We start from the raw sequence: 13,500 nt of genomic DNA on the forward strand, positions 1-13,500 counted from the left end.
TAAGTTATCAAATAGTCTGGCTGCTTCTTAATAGTATTTCTTCTGTTGAGTAGGGTTGTATGACTGCTTCAGGGATGCCACTCAAACAATTGAGTGTTGGTTTGATGCTCCCCAGTCATCCCCTATCTTCTTACCCCCTCTCGTAACTATGTCTATATTGGAGATTGGGACAATTTCAACGGTCTGTGGTTCTGTGTTGATCAAGTTAGTTCCCTATTGCCTGGTTCTTTCTTCCCATCCTGCAATCATATCAGGGAAATCTTCTGTGGCATGTGCATTGACCCGACATTGTGAGAACCAAGGCCTTCTTGGGAGTGGGAATTCCCTTGCAACGTGTCCCTCCTAGTCGTGGTTGTAGCACCTCACAGATCCTCTACCCCCTGTTCTTCATCCTCTCATGCCTCCTCTCCTTCCTCCACGACCATTTTCATTAACCCTGAATGTCAACTAGTCTAATCATTCTACCAAGGCATCAAATGCCCAACACTAGTCAGTGTGGTGAGTCATGGATGCATAGAACTCATAGTAGTTTTTGTTGGGTACATTGGAGTACTACTACAATATTGGGCATAGTTGTGGTAGGTGTCCATAGCTTCTATAGACTTCATAGTAGTATAGTGAATTCCGGCCCAGGAAGTCTCCTCGCAATCCTACCGCTGCAACACCTATTGTTAGGGGGTCCCCTGATGATCCTGCAAGGCCTACTGAACTACTTGTGCCTCTCAGTCTTGGGTATTCAATCACTACATGACCCTCTATCAAGAAATGAGTGCACCATACATTTGGTCTCATCAGCCGAAACGGATGTAAGTATTTAACTTCTCCATCATACTTGTGATCTGGTTTTGGAGGCCCAAGATTGATGGATCCTGAGATCCCATTCCTCTCCAATACTCATCAAGGTACCTTTCCATAGCCTCTATGTGTGTTGCTTGCTCTAGAGTATCTTGGAGGGTTTCGATCCTTTGTTGTGTCAATTATTTTCAAGTAAAGAGTAGGAGCGCCTTAATAAACCAATACCTCTAGTGTTTGAGGTCTATTGCATAGCTTAACGTTCCAATCGCATCTTTGAACCTATGCATTAATTCCCAAGCAGTCTCTCCTTCCTTTTGCTTGATCTCCCATAGTTCTGACAGTCCTTGTTGATCTATTTGCGGCAGTTTGAACTCTTGCACAAAGCTCTTCTTGATGTCTTCTATAAAGGGATTTTGATTCCACTCCACCCTTTTGATGAACCACCTTAAATATCTCTCCCTAAGGGTAGTTTGGAATTCAATCGACTTCACGTTGTCCGATGTTTTTCGAGCTCTCCCTATTGCTTTGCATAGGTACCAATGTTGTTCTACATCTTCGTTCCCCCTACCAGAGAACTCTGGATATCTAGTAAAGGAGCCTATCATGTTGGTTCGAGTATGTGCCAAGAGCACAAATCCTTGGGCTCTGAGCTAATAAGATCCTTGCAATCCCAAGTTACTAACACTTCTAGTCCCACTACTGTTAGATGTATCGAAACTTGTCTTATTTCTAACATGCACATTGTGTACGTGTATCACTTTAAGTAACTTAGAAACAAATTTACTAGGGATATTGTGAAGAACTAAGGGAAGGTTTGGGTGAACACTACCGAAACTTTGGGGATTCAGTCACTGAATTTCATATAGAATATCATTCTCCGCAAACAATTGCACATCTCATCTTCCATTTCTTCCTTGGGATTGTTGTAATTACTTCCTTTTGGTATCTTCCCCGCAACTTGGGAGGGAGGACTCCTATCATTCTCTGAGATTATATATGTCATGTTGACATCCCTCTCTTGCTCTAGGTCATTTACCATATTACTTCTCTCTTTCAGACTCTCTGACATAGCTCCTGCTTGGTGGGGTCCTGCAACTCTATCTTTCAGCGCCTGTACCACTCTTTCCTACCACTTCTCTTCTTTCAGCGCTCTCCTTTGCACTTTGATATCTCTAGCTCTTTGAGATTCTCCTATATCCATTCCTTCAGTAGCATCCTAGTTCCCAAAATGGTAGCATCCTCCCTTTATATCCTTCCCCCAGCACTAGGGTTTTACGTTATCATGCTCACTTTGTGGAAAGGTATCAAACCTTCCTCCACCATCAGAATCTTAATCTAAAGGGGTGCCTCTTTTTGCACTTTTCCTCTCAACCTCGATCTGAACATCGCATCCACTTTCGAGGAGGATTGGTAGCTCTTTGTTGTGACTTGACCACGTACCCCTCTATGGTAGCATGCACCCAGAAATCTACAACCCTTGTTAGGTCATTATCCAAGCATTGGATCATTGTGAGATCTACAAGGACCCAATCATGACATGTTGGCATCGATTCTTCTGGTTAGTTTTTTAATTTTAGTCTCCTTAACTAGTTGCATAGCTCCTCCGAGAATTTACACCAGAAGATCTTGTACTAATCGCTTTCCACCTCCAATTACAATATTTCTTCGTTCATGTTAGCAGTAGATCGATTTTGAAGGGTGGCCTACTCTGACATGAATCGATCCACCAGATTATCCCACTAGCCCTGTATTTCCTTCTTAAAAATTCTTGATACCATATTCCAAACCACTTCTTGTGATTTCAGGTCCCGGCAACAGAACCATTTTTTGGCACAAAAATGTCATGAGGGAAGAGACCCTGGGTTCAGGCACAAGGGTCCAACAAGGATCCGTTGTAGTCTAGGACAATGCTAACATTTTCACCTTACCCGAGGGATAAGGAGTCTGACCCAAGGTGTGTCATGACCAAAACTGGGAAGGGTTGTAGGGATATCAAGTGAGATCCAAACATCAACCATCAATAGCTTAAAGAGATCATTCATCACAACATCATAGTATTACAATCACTATATTCATAAAGAAAAATACCATTAATTAAAATTTTGAGCAGGTCCATAAATTAGAACAATACACTTTACCATAATACAACACCCAAACTATTTCATTCATTCATTAACATCAAAATAGGGAAGATTCAATACAACATACATAAGCCACAAAATCTTTCATCAGATACATAAAATAACATAGACACAAGATGCCTCAGACCTCTTTCTGAGTCTAGCTCTGGCCCTTCCATAATGGCTCGGGTCCTTGGGACCTTGTTTTTCTAAACTCCTGACCCTTGCTGGATACCAACCCCTTTCTCTTGATGTCTTCTGATTTTATCTTTTCTTTCATCGTCCCCACTACCTGTTCTGTTCGGTTGTCCTTGCCCTCGGTTGTTTTTCGCTCTCCTTCTTGTCCGCTCAGTTGTTTTTCTCTCGCCACCTTGTCATAACTTACTGTTTGATGTATGTTCATGCCTCCATCCCTGGTTGTCATATCTGCAATTGAACCATTGCTCCTTACACATGTTCTCCATATTGGTTCCCTCAAAACTTCAAAATTCAAAACAAAGGCCCCAACAAAAAAATTCACATCTCTACATATAGTTACATGTTTTATAATTTTTATAATTAAACCTTTTAATGTGATATGCATAGTATTGATGATATATATAGATATATATGTACATATATAACTTAGAAAAAAGAAATTCAATATTGAATTTTTTTATTAATTAAATTTAAATATGAAGTTATGAAATGTTAAAAGATCTTCACTCTAATTGTTTGGTTTGGTGAACAATTCTTAGACTTAGCAGTCATATCGTTTCTCATAGGTGGGTCCCTTGTTCCACAAACAAGGGGGTCTCATACACCAATTTGGTGTCTAGCTTGGCCGTGACCTTAAAATTGAATAATAATAATAATAATTAAATTGACATTAAAATGTTTACACTCATTTATGAACACTACAACATGACACTGCACAACAAACATTAAAATAACTTTTTATTATTAAGTTTTTTAAATAATATATCATAACCTAATTATGGAAAAAATTAGGCATTTACTTTATCTTAAACAATTTTTTCCAATTAGCATATATATATATATATAGATATATAATCGAAACTTAAAATAATTTTAAAGAATTCAAATTCTAACAAAATATACATTATTTTTTCCTATATTTAAGATAGGGAAGAAAGAAGAGAAATATGAAACCTTAATTTTAACTTGGATTAATGAAATTGTTTATGTTTTATCATTGTTTTAAATGGAAAATTTAATAAGATAAAAATATATGATAATAGAAAAAAATAAGATATAATTAAAAGTGAAAAAAATTATTATTTACATTAATTTATTTACATTTATTGTGCTAACGGGTGCTCTACTATCCCATATGGGGGAGATTTTACTTAACATGTATATATTTCAAAATTAATTTTTATTTTTTTTTAAGTTTGGTTGTTGAGACATTTTTAGGGAAATTGAAATTTCTATCATTTGGATTTACAAGGGCTTATCAACATGATTTCTGTCAATTAGGCATTTGGAGATTTAACTCTTATTTGTTTTGTGTGCATTGAATGAGATTCCTCATCATAAATGTAATTTGGTTAATTATTAATTAGTTGGATCTAAGATATTTAGTCCAACTAAAATAGTTCCTAGATTAGTGTTTGGTTGAGATATTTTCTCAACTAAATAATTGTGTGGTTAAAATAGAATTTTTATCTTCAATCAATAATTGATGTATTTTTATGTGCAATTAATCTAAATAATTGTGTGGTTAAAATAGAATTTTTATCTTCAATCAATAATTGATGTATTTTTATGTGCAATTAATCTAATGCAAGTGTGAAGTTTTGATGTGCAATTGGCTTCACAAAATGGTATTGGAGCCCTTTTGGGATCAACTCCCTTAAAGGAGCAGCCATGATTAGGCTAGAGATATATGTGAGATTGGTATAAGTTTGTGTTTTGAAATTTGTGTGAAATTGTATGTTTCTGTGTGAGATTTGTTGACGCATCTCTGTAGATGCAAGATCAGAGAGATATTTTTTCAAGTCATGAATAAAGTTTTTCATGATGAGTAGAATTTTGATAAACGGCGGCAACGGATATGTGGAAAATATTTTGCCAAAGCCAGTGCTTCAAAAGGTTATTCAAAATTTATATTTTCCATCCCGGTACAACTGCAACTCAGGTTTAGTCCTGTAATGTTTGTTGGTGTTTCTGTGCAGGTGGTTTTCCTAAAGGACCTACAAGTGTAAAGATCCATAGCTAAGGAAGAGCGTTACAAGAAATAATAAGTATAACCCAGTAGGAGTTGCATTCGCTGGAGCAACTGACAGAACAAAGAATCAAGAAGGATTGAGTATTGGCATGGGATCTATTGAATATTTGCCTTGGAAAGTGATCCTACAGAGACATGTGTGGAGCAGACACTGAATACCTGTAAAAGTTCAATGAAGATATGATCCATATGATAGAGGATACAATGTGAGGCCACTTTCAAGGTCCAATAAATGATATCAAAACTCATGATTGAGGTGGGTAGTGGGACAACGATCATGAATATTATCGAGATTGAGGTGGGTGGCGGGACAACGATCATGAATATTGGCAACAGCCAGAAGATATGGATACCCCTAAAACACCGAAACAAATCAACTAATCTTTCCCGACATCAAGTTTACCACCGATGCCTTTGTATTCGTGTCATCTGTAACCATTATTTGGAATAAATTTGATAATGTTCTTCAACGATCATGAATATTATCGAGATCGAGGTGCGTAGTGGGACAACGATCATGGATATTATCGAGATTGAGGTGGATAGTGGGACAATGATCATGAATATTGGCAACAGCTAGAAGATATGGATACCCCTAAAACACTGAAACAAATCAACTAATCTTTTCCCAGCACCGAGTTTACCACCGATGCCTTTGTAGTTGTGTCGTCTGTAACCATTATTTGGAATAAATTTGACAATGTTCTTCAATCTACTCTGTTAAACTCTAAGGATAGAATATGTGGGGGTTCTTTACAGCAAAAAAATGGCTTCACAATTCATGCTCCTTTTTTGAGACATGGTCAAGTTTTGGAGAGATTTGAAAGGTTGGTGAATACAATGCTGGAGACAATCGCGGACTTATGCCATTATATTGTTAGTCGGAGGACTCTACATTAATGTGATCTATTTGCAAGAAGGATATCTCAATTTTAAATCATCACATTGGTAACAAATTAGCACAAACCATGGACTTATTTTTTGTTGGGAAACAATGTATAAGTCATTGGAGTAACTATTGGTGGTGATATAGCTATATTTTTTTTTGATAGAATAAATTTTGTATTATATTTTTGTTTGTAAAATTAAGTGATGATGAATTTCATAATCAGATAAAGAGGTCATATTGTAAAACTGGTTTTAGATACATTTTGTATCTAGATGGCTTCCCTAGATAAATATCGAGTATAGCAGCTGGAACCCATAGAAAGCGGTGGATGGGAGCTCACCCATAGAATGACTAGTAGTTTAGTTATTGCAAATAGAGGATTGATTGTGTCTGAAGCAACTATTTTAAGAGATTGAGTGGTGTAAAACTCAATATGGATGGTTTGCCAAATAATTTGGTAGTTGTGGATCCAAGGAAGGATTCCTCATTTGTTGAAGACATGGGAGTGGTCTTCTCATGATGTTGTGTGACAGCTTGGGATGATGCCCAGTAATTGACTTCAAGATATCCGTGACTCAGGAGTTCGAGAGTGGAACTTGAGAATCCATTTTATTGACTACACCTTTATGAGGGTTATGAGACAACTTGATGGAGTTTTCTCTATGCAATTTCGAAGATGTTTAAGGATGCTAATGAAGAATTTGCAAACATGAAGATCAAAGACAAGTGTTCGTTAAGGGAGGGACTTGGAGATTTAACACCTACGTGTCTATTGCACATTGAATGAGATTCCTCATCATAAATGTAATTTGTTTTATTGTTAATTAGTTTTGTCTAAGATATTTAGTCCAACTAAAATAGTTCCTAGATCAGTGTTTGGTTGAGATATTTACTCAACTAAGTGATTGTGTGGTTAATATGGAATTTATATCTTCAAACAAATATTAATGTATTTATATGTGTGATTAATCTAATGCAAGTGTGAAGATTTGTTGTGCAACTGATTTCAAAATGTGTGTTACCACCCATCCATCTTAATTCTTGATCTATCAGGAGCATTGAGGAACCAAATCTCTTAAGGTGCAAAATTCTTGATTTTTTGCACTAAAAAGAGGTTTTCATCCTAAAGAATTTAATTCCTTTCCACACTTAATATATCTAGAGTTAAGATGAATCTAGATTGGTTTTATTATATTTTAATATATTTTAATTTTTTTTCTCAGCTTGTGGGACTACACCTTCATCATGTCCAATATATCACCCGATCTAGGTGATTTCACATCGAGGAGTGCCTTAACGTAACACCCAATCACTATCTATCCAAGACCTGGTGGACTAAATATATTTTAGTTTTATATGTATTCCATTTGTATTTTAAAAATTTGATTTATTGAGTGTCTCTAATTGATATCATTAATTTAGTGTATTCACATCATATAAATCCACAAACATACCATAGAACTCTTTCGTAACTTTGTGGTAAGTATTAGAATATAAATGGAAAATAGACATTCTAATATGTGAACACAAACAATGGATTATATACATGAAATTCAATGTATGAATAAAAACTAAATTATAATATACCAAATTGAATTGAATAGATTTACTATTTCTGTTACTTTGTTTAATTGAGATGTTATTGTGTTTTATTATTATATTAATCTTTTTATATAATGCTCCATTTTACACACCACAACATCCTTTTACATATTAAGTTGAAATTTAAATCTTTACACTCATTTATGAACACTACACCATAACACTGCACAACAAACATTAAAATATTTTATTATTATTAAGTTCTTTAAATATTATATCATCACAAGAACATATATTTCTCTGCTAGTGTTTCTGATGTGATAGGGTTTCAAGGCTTCTAAATCACCACCACTAAAACTACATTTTTCTGCTTACCCAACTGATAGACAACCTTGACGCCACCCTATAGCTCAATGGGCATATGTCAGGCCCTTCTGGGGGAAGGTGTTCTACCCTCTCCTTCAAATCTATGGTAACCGGTTCTCATCATACCAATAATGGTCCATCTTCCAGTGCATGGCATTAGAAGGGTAAGAAAGCAGACTCACCAGCTCTGGGAGCTTAACGGTAGTCAAATATTTAGGGTCACAGTGTCCCAAAGGCATCTAAAAACTGGCGAGTAGTGATCCCAAACCACTACCTAGAACAACCTTGACAATTAATGCAAGATCATGGAATAATCTGTAAATTTATGGGCATCTGGCCTAACGAGTCAAATATTCTTAGATGGATCCAACTCAAATGGAAACCAAAAGCTCCATTTGATGTTCACCTCCAGGAAAAGGGTTTCTTCACAGTGATATTTGAGGATCTAGAATAACAGAAGATAATTCTGGACAACAAGCCTTACTTCATGACAAGTGCAGGGTTATTCATGAGACATTGGGAACCATGCTACAACCCAGAGAAGGGAAAGTTCCTGGCAGCGCCTATTTCAGTTCGACTTTACTCTTTTCCAGAGGATTTCTAGGACGTGGACATCCTGGAATCAATTGGTAATTTCTTTGGAAATTTTGTGCAATTCTCAGAGATCATCATACACCTACGGTTTTCATCCTAAGCCGTAATTTGTGTTTACATGAACATCTCACAACCCCTTCCAAAATTAGTGGACATTGAGTATCAGGATGAATTTTGGTCTCAACCATTGGACTACGAACATGTCCCCTCAAATGAAAAATATGTCATGAGTATGGGCACTATTCCATGACTTCCCTTGGTGGTAGCAAGAGACCCCCACTCCTCTGGCTAATCCTCCTTGAGACGACTTTCAGGAAGTTCTGCGGCAGTGCCCTTTAGCCAATAAAGGTCATCCCACTAATTCCTTTTCACCACCTCTTGCGGTGACCTTGTATTGCCCATCTAGGAATCCCTTTGCTCTTTTGGTAGATTCCAGTGAAAAGGATCAACCAAAAGCACCAAAAGTTGTGTCTCAATACCAAGCAACAATTGAGGTTGAAGTGACTCTAGAAAACCCTACGAACAAATATCCAAGAAAAATAAAAGCAATAGAAGGTCTATCAACTAGCAAGGGGATTCATCAAGTCCTCATCCAATCCCAGTAAGCCTTAGAGCATGAATTCAAAATGTATTAGCTAAATTCCGATGAGTGGGTTGTGGTAGCTTTCCTACAGAACTGGGCCAAAGCTAGATCAGAAGACATTCCTCAAGAACAATAGGATCAATTCCACTAAATCTACAAATAATGAGAACAACGTCAAGCTACTCTAGAATCCTCCCCTCACCTAGCCTTAGCCTTCTGTGATGAGGAAGCACCCACTAAGTGCGTTGAATCCAGCTTGGGTTCTAGGAAGAAGGGCAGAAAACCCACCAGTGAAGTGATTAGAGAAGCAAGGTCAATCATAGTTAACTCAGGACAAACCAATGTCCTCACGGAGTATGAGCAACATTCTCTACCCCCTCCTCAATGAAGGTTTTTTCTTGGAACATAAGGGGCCTCAACTCAAAGGGAAAGTTAAGGCACCTGAGAGATAGAATTCAGCAGGAAAAACCAGATATCGTAGTCTTGAAAGAAACTAAGGTAACACATGAGAAACTAAGTGAAATCATGAGAAGAAGCTGGCCCATGGTATATTGTATGGAATTGGATGCCAAGGGTAGTACAAGAGGGCTAGGAATCCTTTGTGACTCTACATATATCTCCTTTGGGGCCTAGATCGCTTTCACTAACTCTCTTTCAGGTTAATTTTAATGTATAGGCTCCTCAAAGAAGGTTTGGTTAACAGGGATGTATAGTCCTACTCTTATGGGGTCGAAGCCAACTTTTCTCAGCATTTTATGGCAGCTAAAGGATATTCTAGTTGCAGACAGCTGGATTCTTATAGGTGATTTTAATCTGATCGAGGATTTGGGAAAAAAGAAAGGAGGAGTTAGTCGGTTGGATCCTATCTCTCTCTCCTTTTAGGACACTATTCAATATCTCAAAATAGAAGACATTGATTTCATTAATGGCTCTTTCACATGGAATAATTGACGAGGAGGAAAACACCATAGCGCGTCACATCTGGATCGCTTCCTTATCTCAAATGTTATCCTCTAGCAAGACCTATATTTTCAAGCTTCAATCCTTCCATGCATGGGATCAAATCATAGGCCTATCTGCCTGGAAATTAACTTTAGGATGGCCCTGAGGAATATACTTTTCCACTTTGAATATTTGTGGCTAGAAAGACCCAACTTCATTGCAAATTTAGAGGAATGGTGGAAGAACATCAGTTTGATGGGGCGTAGTCATATGGAAACTTTCCAATTGAAATTGAAAGAAATTAAGGGAAGGATTAAAGCTAGGAATCATTTTGATTTTGGAAATATTCACTATGAAAAGAGGTTTTTGGAGGAGGCAATGTGGTCAATCCAACAACAAATCATCCTAGAAGGTTGGATTGAAACTCTTGCTACATAGGAGGATAAGGTCCTAATGATTTGGTGCAAAGGAGAAAGCAGGATGAAATCCTATGGAGTTAAAAATCGATGATACAATGGCTCAAATAAGGTGAGTGAAACACAAAATTATTTCATAGGAATATGTTAAAGCACCAATAGTTTAACAGGATCTTCTCTTTCAATAAATCAGGAGTTCAATGACTTGTTCAAAATGAGGAGATTTCAGAGGAGTTGATCACCTAGTTCCATACCATGTTCATAGACCCAATGGTAGAGCGAAATGGGGCCATCTCCAGAGTTATGTAATGCATTCCCCAACTAATTCCAGGAGATCTGAATGAGGATATTATGAGGGACATCTCCTAGGTAGAAGTTGAAGAGTTCGTTTGTGCGCTCCCCTCAAACAAAAATTTGGGCCTTGATGGATTAACCTCAATGTTCTTTAAACTTAGTTGGCAATTTCTTGGGATAGAAATCCATAAATTGGTTGAGGAATCACATCACTCCCAAAGAAAATGGTCAGGTTTGAATGCCACATTTTTCACGCTCATCCCAATGAAAGGTGTCATGTTGGATCCTAATGGGTTCAGACCAATTGCCCTATGTAATGCTATATACAAAATTATTTCAGGCATTTCAGTTCAGCTTCTCAAACCTTTACTGAAAACTATTATTAGACCTGAGCAATCAGGCTTTGTGGAAGGTTGGAAAATTATGGATGATATCCTAGTGGCTCGTGATGTATTTCATTCTCTGTATTCATCTAGATCTCTAGGTACTCTTGTTAAACTCAACCTCTCTAAATCGTACGGCAGTTTGAATTGGAATTATTTCTTGTATATTCTTAATGCTTTTGTTTATCTCATTCATGGATCACTTGGGTTAAATCTATGATCAAGACTCCATTCTCATCAATGGTTTGTCATCTCCCACCTTTCTAGGTTCTAGGGGCCTGAGACAACGGGATCCCCTCTCCACCTTTATTTTCATTATTACAGCAGAGGGTTTGGGACATCTCATTAAATCTACATCTAAGCCTTGTCGTCTCCAAGGCTTAAGGCTTTCTCTATAGAACGCTCCTATAACACATCAACAATTTGTTGACAACAATATGTTATGTAGGAAGTCAACTTTAAAAGAAGCTAAGAAAATTGGTTTTGTCCTTAGGGAGTTTCAGCAGGCCTCAGACACACTTATCAATAGGGAAAATCATATATTTTCTTTTTCAATACCCACCCAAGGGTGCAAAGTCATATGGCCCAGACCCTTGGCTTTCATATCGGTTCGCTTCTTAGTAATTATCTAGGAGTTGCCTCAGTCTCCAATTCTCTAAGAATGACATGTTGGAAAGAGTTGTCGACCCATATTTATCGGAAGCTTTCTAGTTGGACCTTTAGGGTTCATAACTTTGTTGGTCAGCTAGTTATTTTAAGAGCAATCTTATAGGCTATATTGATTTATCAATTTTCAACCCTTCCATCCCCTCATAGTATTTACAATGAATTAACAACTAAGTTTTAGATATTTCCTTGGTTGGGGCATAGATCGGGCAGAAGTGAGAGATGGTGGCCTGGGATAAATTATGCAAACCCAAGATCCATGGTGGTCTCATCCTAAAATATCCAGAGCTCTTATCGAAATATTTCAATCACAAAATTTGGTGGCTATGTTTGTAGGGTGGACAAGAGATATGGAAGATCCTCTAGTCATTAATCATTTAGCAGACATGTCCCATTATCTAATCACCAGCATTTGTCGAATGACTCCTCTATCTGGAATATGGCTAAAGCGAATCAGGATATTATAAAGGATCATGGCTTTTGGGAAGTCAGGAATGGATGTAATGCCATATTTTGAGAGGAGGATTTGATGCAATACCCCAAGCTAATCCAAGAAGAGCACATATGGGATATCCAAACATTCACCTCTCAATTAGGAGTCCTGCAGATCAAGGACCTCAGGCTATCAAAATGGAGAGCATGGAAGTCCCCAATGAACTGGCCAGCTCACAATCCCACTTTGGATTGGGAGGTCTTGATCCTCCAACAATGACCTATATTAAACAATGGAGCACTAAATAAAATCAGATGGGGTCATCCTCTGAAAGGTATATTTTCTTTCATGGAAGCATATTCTATTCATTCTTCTTCTGTGTATTTGGCTCCATATTCTTTATGGAAAAGAATCTGGTATTCTTGGTTATGGCCAAAATTTTCTTTCTCTATTTGGTTAATTGGTCATGGAAAACTTCTTACTTGGGACAAGATTAGGAAAAATGGATTATGTTTTCCTTCCCAATTTCCTCTTTGTCATAGCACAAAAGAAATAACGGACCATCTCCTTAACTGTTGTCCCGTGGCAGTGGATCTTTGGGAACAAATTTCCACACTCTTTGGGGTTGTGGATCGATCTGAAAATAGTTTGATAGAATGATTGGAGTCATGGTGTTGGACACTCTTCCATAATCCCATTGTGAATAGAGCATGGTGTCTCTCATAAAGCTTTTCCCTTTGATTTTTTGGAAAACTAGAAATAGAGTAGTGCTCCACTCAGAGTTCATCAGGGTTGATCAGGTTTGGGAAGTAATAAAACGAATAATCCATCTCTATTTCCCCTTGGTCGGAGAAGGATTTGAAAGTCGAGGGTAGGGAGAATGACATTCTAAAGGTCTGACCCCTTAGCCCGAATTCTGTTGCACCGGGGTTTGCTCACTTGCCCTTGATGAGGGGAAGCTCAACTGAAACCTTTATTTTCCCCCCTCTTGGGTTTTTTAAGCTAAAACTTGATGGTTCTTCTAATGGAAACCTTGGTCTAGTTGGCCTTGGTGGTTTAATTCATAATGATAAGAGGAAAGTCATGAAATTTTTTTGCGGCCTCGTGCGGAAGCTATACCAATAATGTCGTTGAATTCATCGTGTTGGAGAAAGGGTTTCAAATTGTAACTAAAATTGGATTAGCTAAATTGCAGGTCTCTCGGGATTCCCAAATTGCAATTTCTATGTTGCAGGAGTTTATTAATG

The sequence above is a fragment of the Pinus tabuliformis genome, chromosome Q (assembly GCF_031772625.1).
Source record: "Pinus tabuliformis cultivar Carrire ecotype Pingquan chromosome Q, CPIR1, whole genome shotgun sequence".
NCBI lineage: Eukaryota > Viridiplantae > Streptophyta > Pinopsida > Pinales > Pinaceae > Pinus > Pinus tabuliformis.